The 12,945-nt window shown below is 38.3% G+C and overlaps 1 protein-coding gene across 2 annotated transcripts in view; it reads left to right on the plus strand.

Annotated features, from left to right (window-relative positions):
• Positions 1–12,945, plus strand: part of TBL1X (transducin beta like 1 X-linked) — a 193,107-nt gene that overhangs the window by 52,615 nt on the left and 127,547 nt on the right. For both annotated transcript variants that reach the window (XM_034073769.1, XM_031051035.2), the window contains exon 2: positions 3,468–3,539. The gene's annotated coding sequence lies outside the window, so the exon portion shown is untranslated. The remainder of the gene's footprint in view (positions 1–3,467; positions 3,540–12,945) is intronic.

Genomic DNA, 12,945 nt, shown 5'->3' on the forward strand with positions numbered 1-12,945 from the left:
CTGGAATAATGTGTTCTGTTCAGCTTTGGTTCTGTCTATACAAAAAAGATGTGTACAGGCTGGAGATGGTCCAGAGAAAGGCCACAAAGATGATCAAAGGACTGGGAAGCCTGACCTATGAGGAAAGGCTGAGAAGTGAGTTTGTTCAGCCTTGAGAAAAGGCAAGACCTTGGTACCATGTTCCAGTATTTAAAGGGTGATGTTAAAGAAGACGGAGACTCCCCTTCTAAGAGGAGTCATGCAGAAAGATGAGGGTTAATGGGCACAAATTATTCCTGGGAAGGCTCTGGTTGGATACAAGAGGGAATTTTTTTCAATAAGATGAGCCATCCCCAGGGAGGTGGTGGATTCCCCAGTGTTGGACACTTTTAAGATTTTACTGAACAGGGTGTTGGGACACCTTGCCTAAGTCATCCTTTGGCTAGAAAAGTTAGATCAGGTGATCGTTGAGGTCCCTTCCAACTTGTTATTCTGTGATCGTATAAAATAATTTTAAATTCAGTCTTAACATCCTCAAGCTCCCTCCCCTTCCCTCTGCACTCCCTCTTCCCAACCAAAAAGAAGAAAGAAAAGAGTGGGGAGGATGCTCAAGGGAAGACAGGAAAACGTCTTTGGTTGGTTGGTTCATGCTTTCTGGGGAAAATAGCTAAAGGTATGCTATCATCTGCTTTTGTCCAGTGGAATGAAGATAAGCAAACTTACCCTTGGTAAACAGTGCCAAGAAAAACATGTTCTTAGTTAAAAAAAACATTCCTCCCTCCTCCCCCAATACTTAATATGTTTGACTGAATCAAGGGCTGTTTTGTCTTCACAAAGAATGGCTTAAAGAAGTAATAGTAACTGTGTGTTAGCTGAAATGTAGAATGAGTTTGGATTGAGATTTAGGCTCTAACTTTATTTGGGCTCCTTGCAGAATGATTTAAAAAAATATTTGAAAGAGTACATAGTGTTAATCTAATGTCAAGACTGATGTCTCTACAGTCCACCAAGCCTACATGCAGCTGCCCTGACATCTAAATACACAGGTTTCTGGGTTTTGATAGGGATTTAAGTGCCTGAAATTTTACTTCTGCACAGACAGCTCTGCTGGTTTGGCTTGTCTTCTGACCAGGTCCTTCTGGGATCCTGAAATTAAGTGTTTCTGCTCATTAGCCATTGTACAAATCTCTTTAACACTCATCATTAGAAGGGAGTTCAGCACAAAGCGTAGCAACCATAGCAGGATTGGCAATGATACAGCTTGGATGAGGAGGAGAGGTGGCCAAGTTTTGAGGGATACTCTGAGTATCTGTATTGAACAAGATGGAGCTTCTCCTTTTCAACAGTTACTGTCTTCAAAAGAGCTGGAAGTTAATCCAAGCTCAGAAAGCTCTCTTGAATGACATTAGAGTTACAGAGATCAACTGCTGCAAAGCTGTGAAAATGAAGAATTATGGTTGTCTAGAGTATGTTAACTGAGCTCCCTTGGACATGTGCATTGTGTTATAATTTTAAGATATGCAGTCTAGAATTGTACTGTCTTTTCACTGGACCAGAAGTTTATGAAGACTATGCAGAAAAGGAGACAGATTTTTGAAAACTTGTTTTTATTTGCTGTAGAAACATGGAGACAGGTAGTGTAGAGGGTAATGCGCTACAAGACAGCAGAGATGTGTTGCCTAGTTAAGGCAGATGAATGCAACTTCCCTAGATAATTAAAGTATTATATAAGGCTAGGTACTCTGATAAATGACTCTTAGGAATTTCTGGTTGAACACTGAAGTTCTTAATGTCCCTAATTCAAAAGTTTTGTTCTTTTATGTTCTCAGACTGTGGGGATCATATGATGTACTTTGCAGAGACTGTAATGCAATCTGTAGTTATCCAGAGAGCACCGAAGAGGCACTCTGTGTGAGAATGAGTGTTTCTGTCCTTAGACTGTTGCTCTGAAAAAGCACAGAATAACCTGGAGTAGATAAAGTGTAGAGGTGTGCTGTGAATGTATGTAGTTCAGTTAATGTGTAGATATTCAGTACTCACTTCTGGCCACTGAATGAGGTTGGGGCCCTCTGGAAAAAAAATTGTCGTCTCCTAATAAAAAGCCAGTCAGACTAGATGTGACAAACGAGGCCGAATTAACTCCAAATCCTTAAAAAATAAAAACAAAAATTGGGATTTCTGGAGTGCTTGCCTCAAAAATTTGTTAGCTTCCACCTCATCAGACTCCTTTCTTATTTTAACCTTTTTGGGTTGTTGAGAGGGTTGACATTTAGATGTAGCTTGTTGAGTGTTGGTTTTTGTTTGCGGTTGATTGTTTTGTTTGCATTTGTTTTGTTTGTTTGGTTTGTTTTTGTGGGTGGTGGTGTTTGGTTGTTTGGGTTTTTTTTTTTTTCCTTTCTCTGTTAAATGTTTTGCTTTCCCTATATTTATCCTGGGAGAATCTGGATGCAGTGCGTAAAGAAAACTTGAAAACCGGGAAGCATAGTTAACAGTCAGTTTTTTAATTTCCATTGACTTCTGATAGAGTCTTCCTTGACAAACTGTACCTTGCTTACTTTTCCAGTTACATATTTACACGCATGATGAAGATGACAAATAATTTTCCTTTGATGTAATTGTATTTTAGGGGAACTAATTCCATCTTGTCTGGTTATGTTCTGGCCACGGTCAAAGCAACTGCTGCTTCAAGAGACTAGTCTCAATGGTTGTGTTATATGAAATGCAGTGCTTTTCTACTCTGTTATTGTTAGATGGGGTGCTCTAAATTAGATGGTCTAATTCTGGAAAATTTGAATATGTGCAGGTGGACTTTTGTGTCAGCAAAGCCACACTTATTTAATTGGAGCTCCATATGTCTGCAAAAATTGATTCCATATGGTTGAATAGCACATTTTGAAAATGTTTCTTTAATTCATACTAGTGCCAGGAGAAAGTAGAATAACCTTATTTTTTGAGCTCCTCCTTAACTGACAAGTGCACCTGTAGACAGCCCTGCTTTCAATTTTTGAAGTGGTAATTGGGTATGTAGGATTTTCTTGTCACACATTAACAGTTTTAAGGTAGTTTAAATCTGTTGCTAACAGAGTCTTAACTGCATTGCTCCCTGTTTTGTACTCCTAAAAACAAGTGATGAAATATACACGAATCCTGCAATCTTACCTTCTAGTAGGTGAAATTTACATGAGGATTCTCACAGAAAACTTTCATTTAAGGTTAAGCTATGTCTAGTAGATAGAGATACATATATATACACACACACACATATATATGTAGAACTGGTCAAATGAAACCCAGGCTTTTTGCAGGGGGAAAAAAGCTTTGAGTTTGTTTCTGGTTAAGCAAATTGATGGGAAATAATCCTATCAGAAAAGCTGGTGATCTGAATTATGAAATTGCTGAGAACTGTGGGCTGTGAGAGTTGGTATAATCAAGAGATGAAGTTATGAGGAGGTACATAAATTGATTTTTTTCTTTTTTATTGTACACAGGTACCTAAGGATAAAACTGGCCTGAAGGGAAATCTTTGGGAAACTGGGGAGCTTGACTGTTCTTGCACCTGAGTAAGTGAATGCTTAGCTGCAAATCAGCTTTACAGAATGTTAAAACTGTTGAATATTTTTCACCATCTACATGCCTAATTGTAATCTGTAGCTTGAGACAATACTTAGGCTTTTGAATGAAGAAAAGCTAGAAGTACTAAGGCTAGCTAAAGGGAGGGAATGTTGTATGAGCCCTCAGGGCCCTTTATTGCTGCCCTTAAAGCCTTCGTATAATTAAACATAGATTATATGCAGAATTTCTTTGTATTTTGGTGCTTTGTCTTTTCAGTTCTTTATCTTGAGACTAATTTCTGAGTTTGAGCAACCTCTCTTATTTTTAAAAGTTAGAACATGATCTTGCTGGTTTGTGATCATAATAGCATGCAGAGATGCAGCAGGATTGAAGTCATAGGAAGGCGCCAGGTCATGTATGAGGTCATCAGAGGAGGAAGGCTTATCAGACAACGTTTGGAGGCCTAATCTGGTTGTCATGTAAAGGGGGAATGCTAATTTCACACTGTTTGAGATGAGTTTTGTTGGGTTTGCGTCCATTAAAATAGTTGGATGAGCTTCTATTGAAATAGGACAGAGACAGCTTTTCTTCTGTCAGTTTTGACAGGGCATGTGGCAGACATTGTTGGGTGTCTGGAGGTGTGAAGTGCCAAACCCAGCCTACACAGGTTTCTAAAAAGGCAGGAAGAATGTTTTTCAGTTATCCACCTAGCTTCCTTTCCTGGCAATCCAAGCACTATTCTGGTTACAATAAATTACATGTAAAAAAGATACTTTGTTGTTTTATTTAATGTATTTATTTATTCATACATATTCATATATTAAATGCATGCCATATGAATGAGCAGATAAGTGTAGTATTGCACAAAGCATCTTTCTACTGGTAACATATTTTTAATAATGGGCAAGTTAACTGAGTTTTCTGAAACAATTGCCAGAGCTGGAGTCTTTCTTCCTGCTGGCATTTATCATGCTAAAAGAATTAAGTTTAGTTTTGGAAGGCTTCAGTTTGTTGAATATCCTTACTGGTATCTACATTATATTTTACAAACTCTGCTTATCAGCCTGGAGTCTCTTGATTTAATCTGGTCTAAACTTGTTATCAGTGCATTTTACTCTTAAGTCTGTGCTGTGGTTTAATCATATTCTTGTACTGAATGCATGAACTCATAAATTGCTATCTGTCACGTCACTGCGTAAAAAGGTACATTTCATTTTGTCATAATATTTACTGTGTTTATCTCTTTGCGATAAAGTAGTAGACAAAAAAATCTCCCATTGCTTTTAATATTAGAGAGAATTAAATATGTAAGTTAGAACTATACCAGGCTTTCTGAGTCGTACACACATAATACTTTTAATTCATTCAGAAATGCACCATGGCAGCTTTTAGCATTATCATTCTTTGATTTGTAAGTTAGATAGTGAATCAGAAATAGTGCCTCGGTCTGTATTATAAGTAACTGATTGTTTTCACATGTATTTGTAGTTCTCACTGAAGTTTTGGTTCCTGCAAATACTGTGCCTTGTCATACTTACAGTTTTAGGAACTGGGGTCTGTGTACTTGCAAACAGGTGTAAGGTTTATTAAAGGAGAGAAGTTCAGTATTCTTAAATGATAATGACATGTTTTGAAATCAAAATTGGCTCAACAGCTCTGTTTTAAATCCAGCAGGGACCTTTGAGAGAGGCTTTTGTCTTGTTTCTTTTAAGTTCTGTACTAACACGCAGCAAATGTTTTCATTTATTTCCTGTGTTATCAGTTCTACTCTGCATATTTTAGTCTATTGCTTTTGACAGTGATGAAAGACAGGTATTTCCTGACCGTTTGTATTTTGGGTGCTACATAAGCTCAGCTGTTTGTTTTGGGAATATTTTCTTCTCCTGTCTTGCTCCCATTTCCTCATTTGGAAGGCAGCACTAGAAATTCCAGGTGCAATTGCAGTCTTTTCAGAGTTATAGTTTAAATTTTGTGCTGTGTGCATGAGAACAGGAGCTTGCCTATGCAAAAAAGATGTGATCATTCTGCTGGGCTTGAGGATTTGTATGTGTAGTGGGTTCTGCCTTGACAAAGATACCATGTTAGTGTTACCTTACTTTTTGCTCAAAAAGTGTCCTTAGCTGTTGCTTTCAGAAGCCAAGGACTATTGAACTAAGAGACGGGGATATCCAAATTAAATTGTGTGGTCTATTCCTTTATGAATATAGGGTTGACCTCTAATTTCGGTGTTTTATCCAGTTCATTATTTGCCAGTTGTTGCAGTTACTGCATCACCTACAGATACTCTAATTCAGACTTGAAATTGGGTGCCCTGGGGCAAGATTTTCTCAGGTAAACATGGAAATGAACTGGCCTTGGTTTTGAGAGCACCCTGCATGTAGCAGTTTTGTGCCTGGTGTTCTGGAAAGATCGATGGGTTTGTGCAAATCTGCATCTGGGTTTGAAGCAAGATAAAATGTATCTGTGATGCAACCCCCTGTGTGCTATATTGTGTTCTTTTTTGGTGATTGGTAGGTAATAGTCCATACCATATTTAGAGGCTGAAGTGAAGCCAACCGGTACTCTTGCTGCAGCCTGTTGATACTGTAGGGTGAAGCTCTTCAACTTCATTTAGGAGTTAATTTTGGGGAGATTGTGATTATATTTGTAAAGCTTAATGTATGGTTTCTGAGATTTTAAAGAGACCATACACTTTGCTGTTCATATCTTAGAAGTTGCTGAGGGTTTAAAACCCTTTCTCTCCAGTCTCTCTCACAGAGTCCAATTAAGTTTCTAATTAGAGTTGTAACAATTTAGCATTCACTGAAATACCAAAAAAGTTGATATTTGATAATTCCAGAAGGTTTTTTAATCTGAGAAGCATTTTTGTTTGAGGATTTTGTGGGGTTTTTATATATTTTTGAGAAGGATTCTTCATTATTTGGAAGATGGTGCTTGAGAAACAGAAAGCTCTAAGTAGCTGCATTTTTTAATAAAAAGGAACCAAGCATTTATTCAGAAAATTTTATTTATTAAAATAGCTTGTTTTCAGACAGTTAACAGAACTGTAGTTGCAGCCCTCCCCCACACTGTCTGTGAAAGACAGCTTATTTTGATCAGACCTAAAATGTTGATGAAATTATATCTCCTTGTTTTGCCTGGAGCCAAGTGTCACAGCCTTTCATTGGTGTTTGGAAAGCTGTATATCACTAAATTTGAAAGGTACCAGAGTTCTGTGGCTGGCCTCAGCATTAAAATATATAGACATTTCTGCTTTATGAAGGTGTAACCAGATAATTCATCACTACTGGGTATCTGGAGGTAGACGTGGGCTTTTAAAGAACAGTATGTTATACTGCAAATTCCTTAGGAGGGGGGAGTGTTTGTTTTTAGGGATTCCTGGATAGTGGAAGCCTATTATGGTGGTATTGTGCATGTAATAAATCATGTACTTTGCCTAGGTTGTTGTTGAGGTTTGTTTGTTTGGTTGGTTTTGGGTTGTTTTTTTTCTTAAAGGTGTAAGACCATTCAAAAATTCCATCATAATAAAAATAACAAGTTGTGTCCTCTCTGAAAACATGGAGGAGGGTGGAAAACATGTTTTTTTTTTTTCTTTTTTAAGTGTAATACTCTCAGTATCTATACAAATAAATGGTACTGTGTCACAGAATTCATGTGAACAGCAATGCAGCTGTATTTCTGTTGTCTGCTAAAGTAGCAAGGGGTGAGAAGGAAAGAGGGAATGACAAGGGGGATATGTATCGGAGATTGGCATTGTGGTATGAATGAAGTGATGCTGTGGTTTTATTGGGGGCGGGGGACTCATTACAGAAGGCTTCATTTGTTTGCTGCTGTTCGATATTTAGAAAGCCTCTTTAGTGATCCTTTCTGCAAACCAGCTCATGCAGTAACTGGCAAAACAGAAGCAATTAGTGGTGTAATCTCAAAGGGGATCTCAAGCTTCACTTTAAGTGCAATGATTAAATCCACTAAAATGATAACCATTGCTGCCAAGAACTCCTGTAATTGGTCACTAATGTATTTTGGTTTAGCAGTCGATAAGTACTGGATTTCATGCATGTAATTAGTAATGCATACACGTTTGGTCAGTAAAATTGAAAACCCTAATAACCCAGGGTAGAGGGGGTGGGAAGGAACACAGAGCTGGAGAACTGAAATAGTGCTCTGTTGATAGTACCTAACTAGAACTGTGTGCTTCAATAAAACAAGTGTCCTACTGTGCTGGAATACAAATGGGCTGTCTGTGGCAGGATATAGCAAAGACATTTGGCAGAGAGGGATTTGAAAGCTTCTGGCATAATGTAATTGAATTGGCCATTTCTTTAAAGATACAGCAAATTGTTTGCTGTGGCATTCATCATCATAAGGAAGGTCAAACAGCTTGCCAAACATACGATATTCATAATAAAAAGTAAAACGGTGACGCTTATATTTAAACACAAGTCATGTTATCATATTTGTAAAAGCTGGGGAAATGAATGGAATATTTTTGGTGGTGCTGAGGCATTAGTAATCTAAGTAAAACGGTAATTTAAGAGGGGGAAAGCGTATAGTCAGGGAAAAGACCCCCAAGGGAATGCAGTGAGTGAGCAACATATGATCCCCCTGACTTGAGAGGATAGTAGGTGTTTTGGCAGGAGTGTTGCTGACTTTCTTCTGATCACTTAAGGGAAGATAAGCTTGTGTGATCCTATTTTTTCCCTTTTAGGAAAATAGAGGGAAGAATAACAAAGGAGGACTTAAAGAAGCCTTTAAAAGAGACAAAATCTGACTGTTGCTGGGTTTTGTTAGTTACACTGTCACAGAAAAGATGGTGCAACAACTTGCAGCGTATCTGAAATGTTACATGAAATGCTCTGTATTGGTACACTGGGAAACCCCTCTCGAGTCACATCCAGAACGCTGAACATAAATTGCATGATGACAGGAGCTTTGGGCCACACAGTGATGCCTCTGCAAATGAGTAGCTGTTAGCTTTCAGGTTCCAACACATTCAGGAGACTGGCATTTTGATTTCTTGCACCACTGCACCACTGATAGGGTTGGAAATGGGAATCAAAATAATTGGATTGGATATATAGATCCCAGCAAATCAGCCAAGAAAGCGGCTGGGCTGGGGAGGGCTGCTCTGAATTCTAAAATGTGCCAGTGCTTTTTTATGAGAGGGTGAGGATGGAAGGAGTAAACCAGAGTGCAGGTGCTTGCCATTTGTATTCAGCACATGTAATAAAATAATTGAATATATGCTTCCTCCTATTAAAGTCTGTTAAAATCAGTAATAAAGCACATTAACATTATATTAAAAAGGAAGCACAATTTTTCAGCTAATATATCTTAGTTACAGCATGCACAGTGTATGGACAAGCAGACTGGAACTGGTCTTTTATGTTCCAAGGCACTCCTCCTTCCTGGTACAGGACTCTTCCCATCAGTGCATTTTCTGTTACTATGTCCAGCAGTAGCTTTCCAGCATTCCCTCTGGTAGGTTTTTTTCACATACCAACAGTAATTCACCTCCAAAAAGAATTTCCTGCTAGTCACTCAATATTTTCCATTTAAAAAATCCCCACCAATGTTTCCATTTACTCTTCCTTGAGCTTACATATCGGATAGAAAATGTCTTCCTTTTTCTGCTCTGCTGATTCCTCCGTTAGATATTTGTAAACTCTTACCCCACTTTCTCTTTGCCCCACTTTGCCATTTTTCATCTGTACAAATTTATCCCTTTGTCTTCACTCAAAAGTCAGTTCTTCAGACTTTTGCTTTTTAGAGACACCTTCCCTCCTTCATTTAACCAGGAGATTCAGGAGTCCAAGGACTCCTACATTTATAAAGGATATTTGTTTTTTTCTGTTAGCATCATTTCTGATGCTTTTTTTTAAAAAAAATCTACTATGCAGCTTGCCTGCCTATAATATCTCCCACTTGAGGTATGGCTCGTTGCATTTTTCCCTTCTTTCCTTCGCTTCCTTATTATGTTTTACTTTGTTTGGGTTTTTTTGTTTGTGGGTTTTGGGGTTTGTTTTCGGAGGGGGTGTGGGGTGGGTTGGGTTGGGGTTTTTTTTGGACCAAACTTGTATCTTGAATTTTCCTAAGTACTGTATCTTTGTTACTTTCCATTTGTATTTCTGTGTTTTCTTTTCATTGCATTAATTCCCAAGGCCTTCCTGTCTCCAGCTTCTACTAGTCAATGTTAAGCATCAGTGCAAAATAGCCTAGTGGATTGTGTGCACATTTGCATTGAGGAAAGCAGTGGCTGCAATATCTCCTGTGCTTTGAAGCCAGATGTGCAAGGCTGTGTCTGTGCTAATACTATATGATGAGAACGCATGCTTAAGTATTTCCCTACTTTTGCAGTAGCCTGTCTTGTGTCCTGTCCCTAAAACACAGGCTGAATTTGTAGGCAAATCCAGCAGTTGTTGGCTCCACTTGTAGTCACTGGAAAAAGCTGTGTTGAGCTGTTCCTGAACATCCTCGTTCTGAGCTGAATACAAGCATTTGTCTTCTGCTTCCCCATTCCAGATTTCCAGGCAATTTCAGACATTAGTTTTCATATTGGGCTTTCAGTTCATTATTTCATGTTATCCTGCTCACTTGTAAAGATGGTGTAAAAGTGATCTCTTTCTGTTTTCATCTGTGCAAGCCAATATTACCTAAAGCTCCTTCAGAAGCTGTCATTTGTGTATTTTGAGGTGTGCTGTAGCCATATTGAAGTCCACCATTCAGTCATACGGTGTTTTGATGTAGGATTGCAAGACTAACAGGTAAAAAGTGTATTTACTATCCATGTGGAATGGATGATATTTAACTAGTATGGTGTGGAGAAGCAGTATTCAAACTTGGAGCTCAGTGTTTGGATGTATTGCAGAGAAAGTTTGGGAGCTCATCTTTCTGTTAGGAAACTGATAAAATCCAATGCACTTTGTCAAATAGACTCTGAAATTATGAGTTGATCATCATGTGGTAATAAGTGCGTGCAGATTTATGATATGAGAAGGCTCTTTTGTTTGGAAGTTATAGATATAAAAAGATGCACTGGAAGTAAACTAAAGGTAGAAGAATTTAAACAGGAAACAGAGTTTATTATTCCCCCAATGTTGATAGCTATTTTAAAGCTTGAAAATAGCTGAAATTGAGATGAGAAATTGTCCATTAGCTGAAATTTTTACATCCTGTTCAGATTTCTGTCTGTGTTTCAAAATTCACGTGTAATGCAGGAATTCCATGTTTGAGTTTCAAAACTTGTGCAGTTGAGGATCCCAGTTAGATAATGCACTGGTGACCTCTTTGTGCTTAAGGCTTTCATACACGCAGAATTTTTAGCCAAGATGATGGTCGTGTTTCTGGAAGACAGTTACAACATAGTAGTTACTGTGCAAGAAACTGAAGAAATAGTCCAGGAATTTGTGCTGCTCCTAAAGTTACCTCTGTGACACCTTGGCCTTTTTCAAGGTGTCCTTTATTGGACAGTGCAATTGGCTGCCAGTATCACAGAAATTTTTTATTTATGGTAATAATTCTATAGAAGAAGAAATGGGTTTGGGAGAAAAGAAGAAAGGAAAGAATCTTAGCTTTTTTAGATTAATAACTTCCTGAATGTGGATGAAATAAAATGTTGCTGATTTGAACAACGAGATCAAATTAAATACCTTGTGCAGGTTCCAGAAGCTCTACGGGGACTGTGACACTTGGTCCCCCATGTTCTGACTACTGCCATTTGGTCAACAGCATAGCACTGTATTTTACACAGGCTGTATAAAGAAGGCAGTGTGTTACACCGATAGTATTTTCTGTACCTGTTAGCATATTAAATGCTATTAAATATTTCCCATTCTAATGCATAAACAACCTTCTGTGATTTGAATTCCAGGTAATGGAAGCACCTTACATATTTCAGGATAGCATTTGTTTTGTTTAGGAGATCTGCAGATTTTTGGTCTTAAAATCCTATGATATAAACAACAGTATGTGCCACATAGCTAGCTTGACTGTGCTCAAGTTAGCTTAGAACCCATTGAGCTGTTTCTTCCTTCTCAGGAAGACTTTTCTCTGCTTGTTGCTGTCTTATCCTTGGTTACTGAAACCATGTTTATGTTCTGCTTCCCGAATAATTTTCAGAACTAGTTATGTTAAGTATCTTACTCCCTGCAATTTTTCCAATTGCACATTATACAGGATGAGTTATTTTGCTGTCCAGCTAATGAACTTGGCTCTTTATTATGGCATGTTGACGTTGGTTTTGAAAGGCATCGGGAAATAGGTAGAACATTAACATTGTTTTGCTTTTTCTGTTCTTTTATGCCAACACTTAGAAACATGGTGAGTAGTCTCCTCTTCTGAGTTTGTATACAGTCAAGGAAATGTTTAGATGGTGGAGACCTTTCATTTACATGCAAACTTAGCTGTAGACAGACGCATATAGTTAGTTATTGGGGGAAAAAATATGGTGCCTGTGTAGGACTGAATTTAACCATAGGATATGGAAAATGTTTTTGTGTTTTTGAAACTAACCCCATTATTTTTATGTGACCTTAGGGGAATGTGTTTTTGAAACTTCCTTTGTTACTGTAGCAGGTTTTTTAGCCTTTCAAACCATTAGTTCTTAAATTAATAATGCCCTTCTGCTAGCCATGTATTGTTTGGAAAAATCAGGCTTCTTTAGGAAATGATAAGTGACAGCACTGATATCCTAGCTCCCTACCTTGGGAAGTGCTTCCCTTATTTTCCTTTTCTGTGCTCCTCTCCAGGAACAAAGGCAATACAAAAATGCAGATGTTGAAAGGCATGAAAATATGTTTAAAGTATTTTCCTTCTGTCTCGGAACAATGGTTGCTGACAGCAGAAGGCTGGTTTACTTGTTAAAATTAGATTTGAATCGTCAGTGTAATAGCGGTAGGAAATTGTAAGATGGAAGGGTGCCAGGAAGCCTATCTATATCTGCTCTTCCAGTACACGTAAAGTGGGCCCTGAATGACTTTAGCTGGGTCCTCAGTTGAGCAAGCTTCCGTACTGGTTTAAGCATCCTTGAAACAAAATACTTTGTGCCTGAGCAAAAGCCATTGAGGTGGGATACCAAGCACAGACACAAGCACAGCAATACAAGATGGCTGTTACAGCTTAAGCTTCCTAAGTGTGTGTTTCTTGTTCAAGATTCCTTACTTTGCACTGAATTGGGCCCAAGCTCATTACCTCTCGACATTTTCCTGGACTAGGATAAAAAAAATAAAAATCTGTGTTTTGAAGGCTTGGCTTATTGGATTTTATGGTTGTAAAAACACTAGGAAGTTTTCGTGAGCTAGCTGTGAGTGAATTAGAGGACAGTGCCTGCTCTGAAGCTGTGTCATAGTCAGCTAGTCAGCATCATTCTGGTTTACTCTGTTTCAGATGTTTTAAGGCAGGCCAGCACCCAGTTGC

The sequence above is a fragment of the Melopsittacus undulatus genome, chromosome 2 (genome assembly GCF_012275295.1).
Source record: "Melopsittacus undulatus isolate bMelUnd1 chromosome 2, bMelUnd1.mat.Z, whole genome shotgun sequence".
Lineage (NCBI taxonomy): Eukaryota > Metazoa > Chordata > Aves > Psittaciformes > Psittaculidae > Melopsittacus > Melopsittacus undulatus.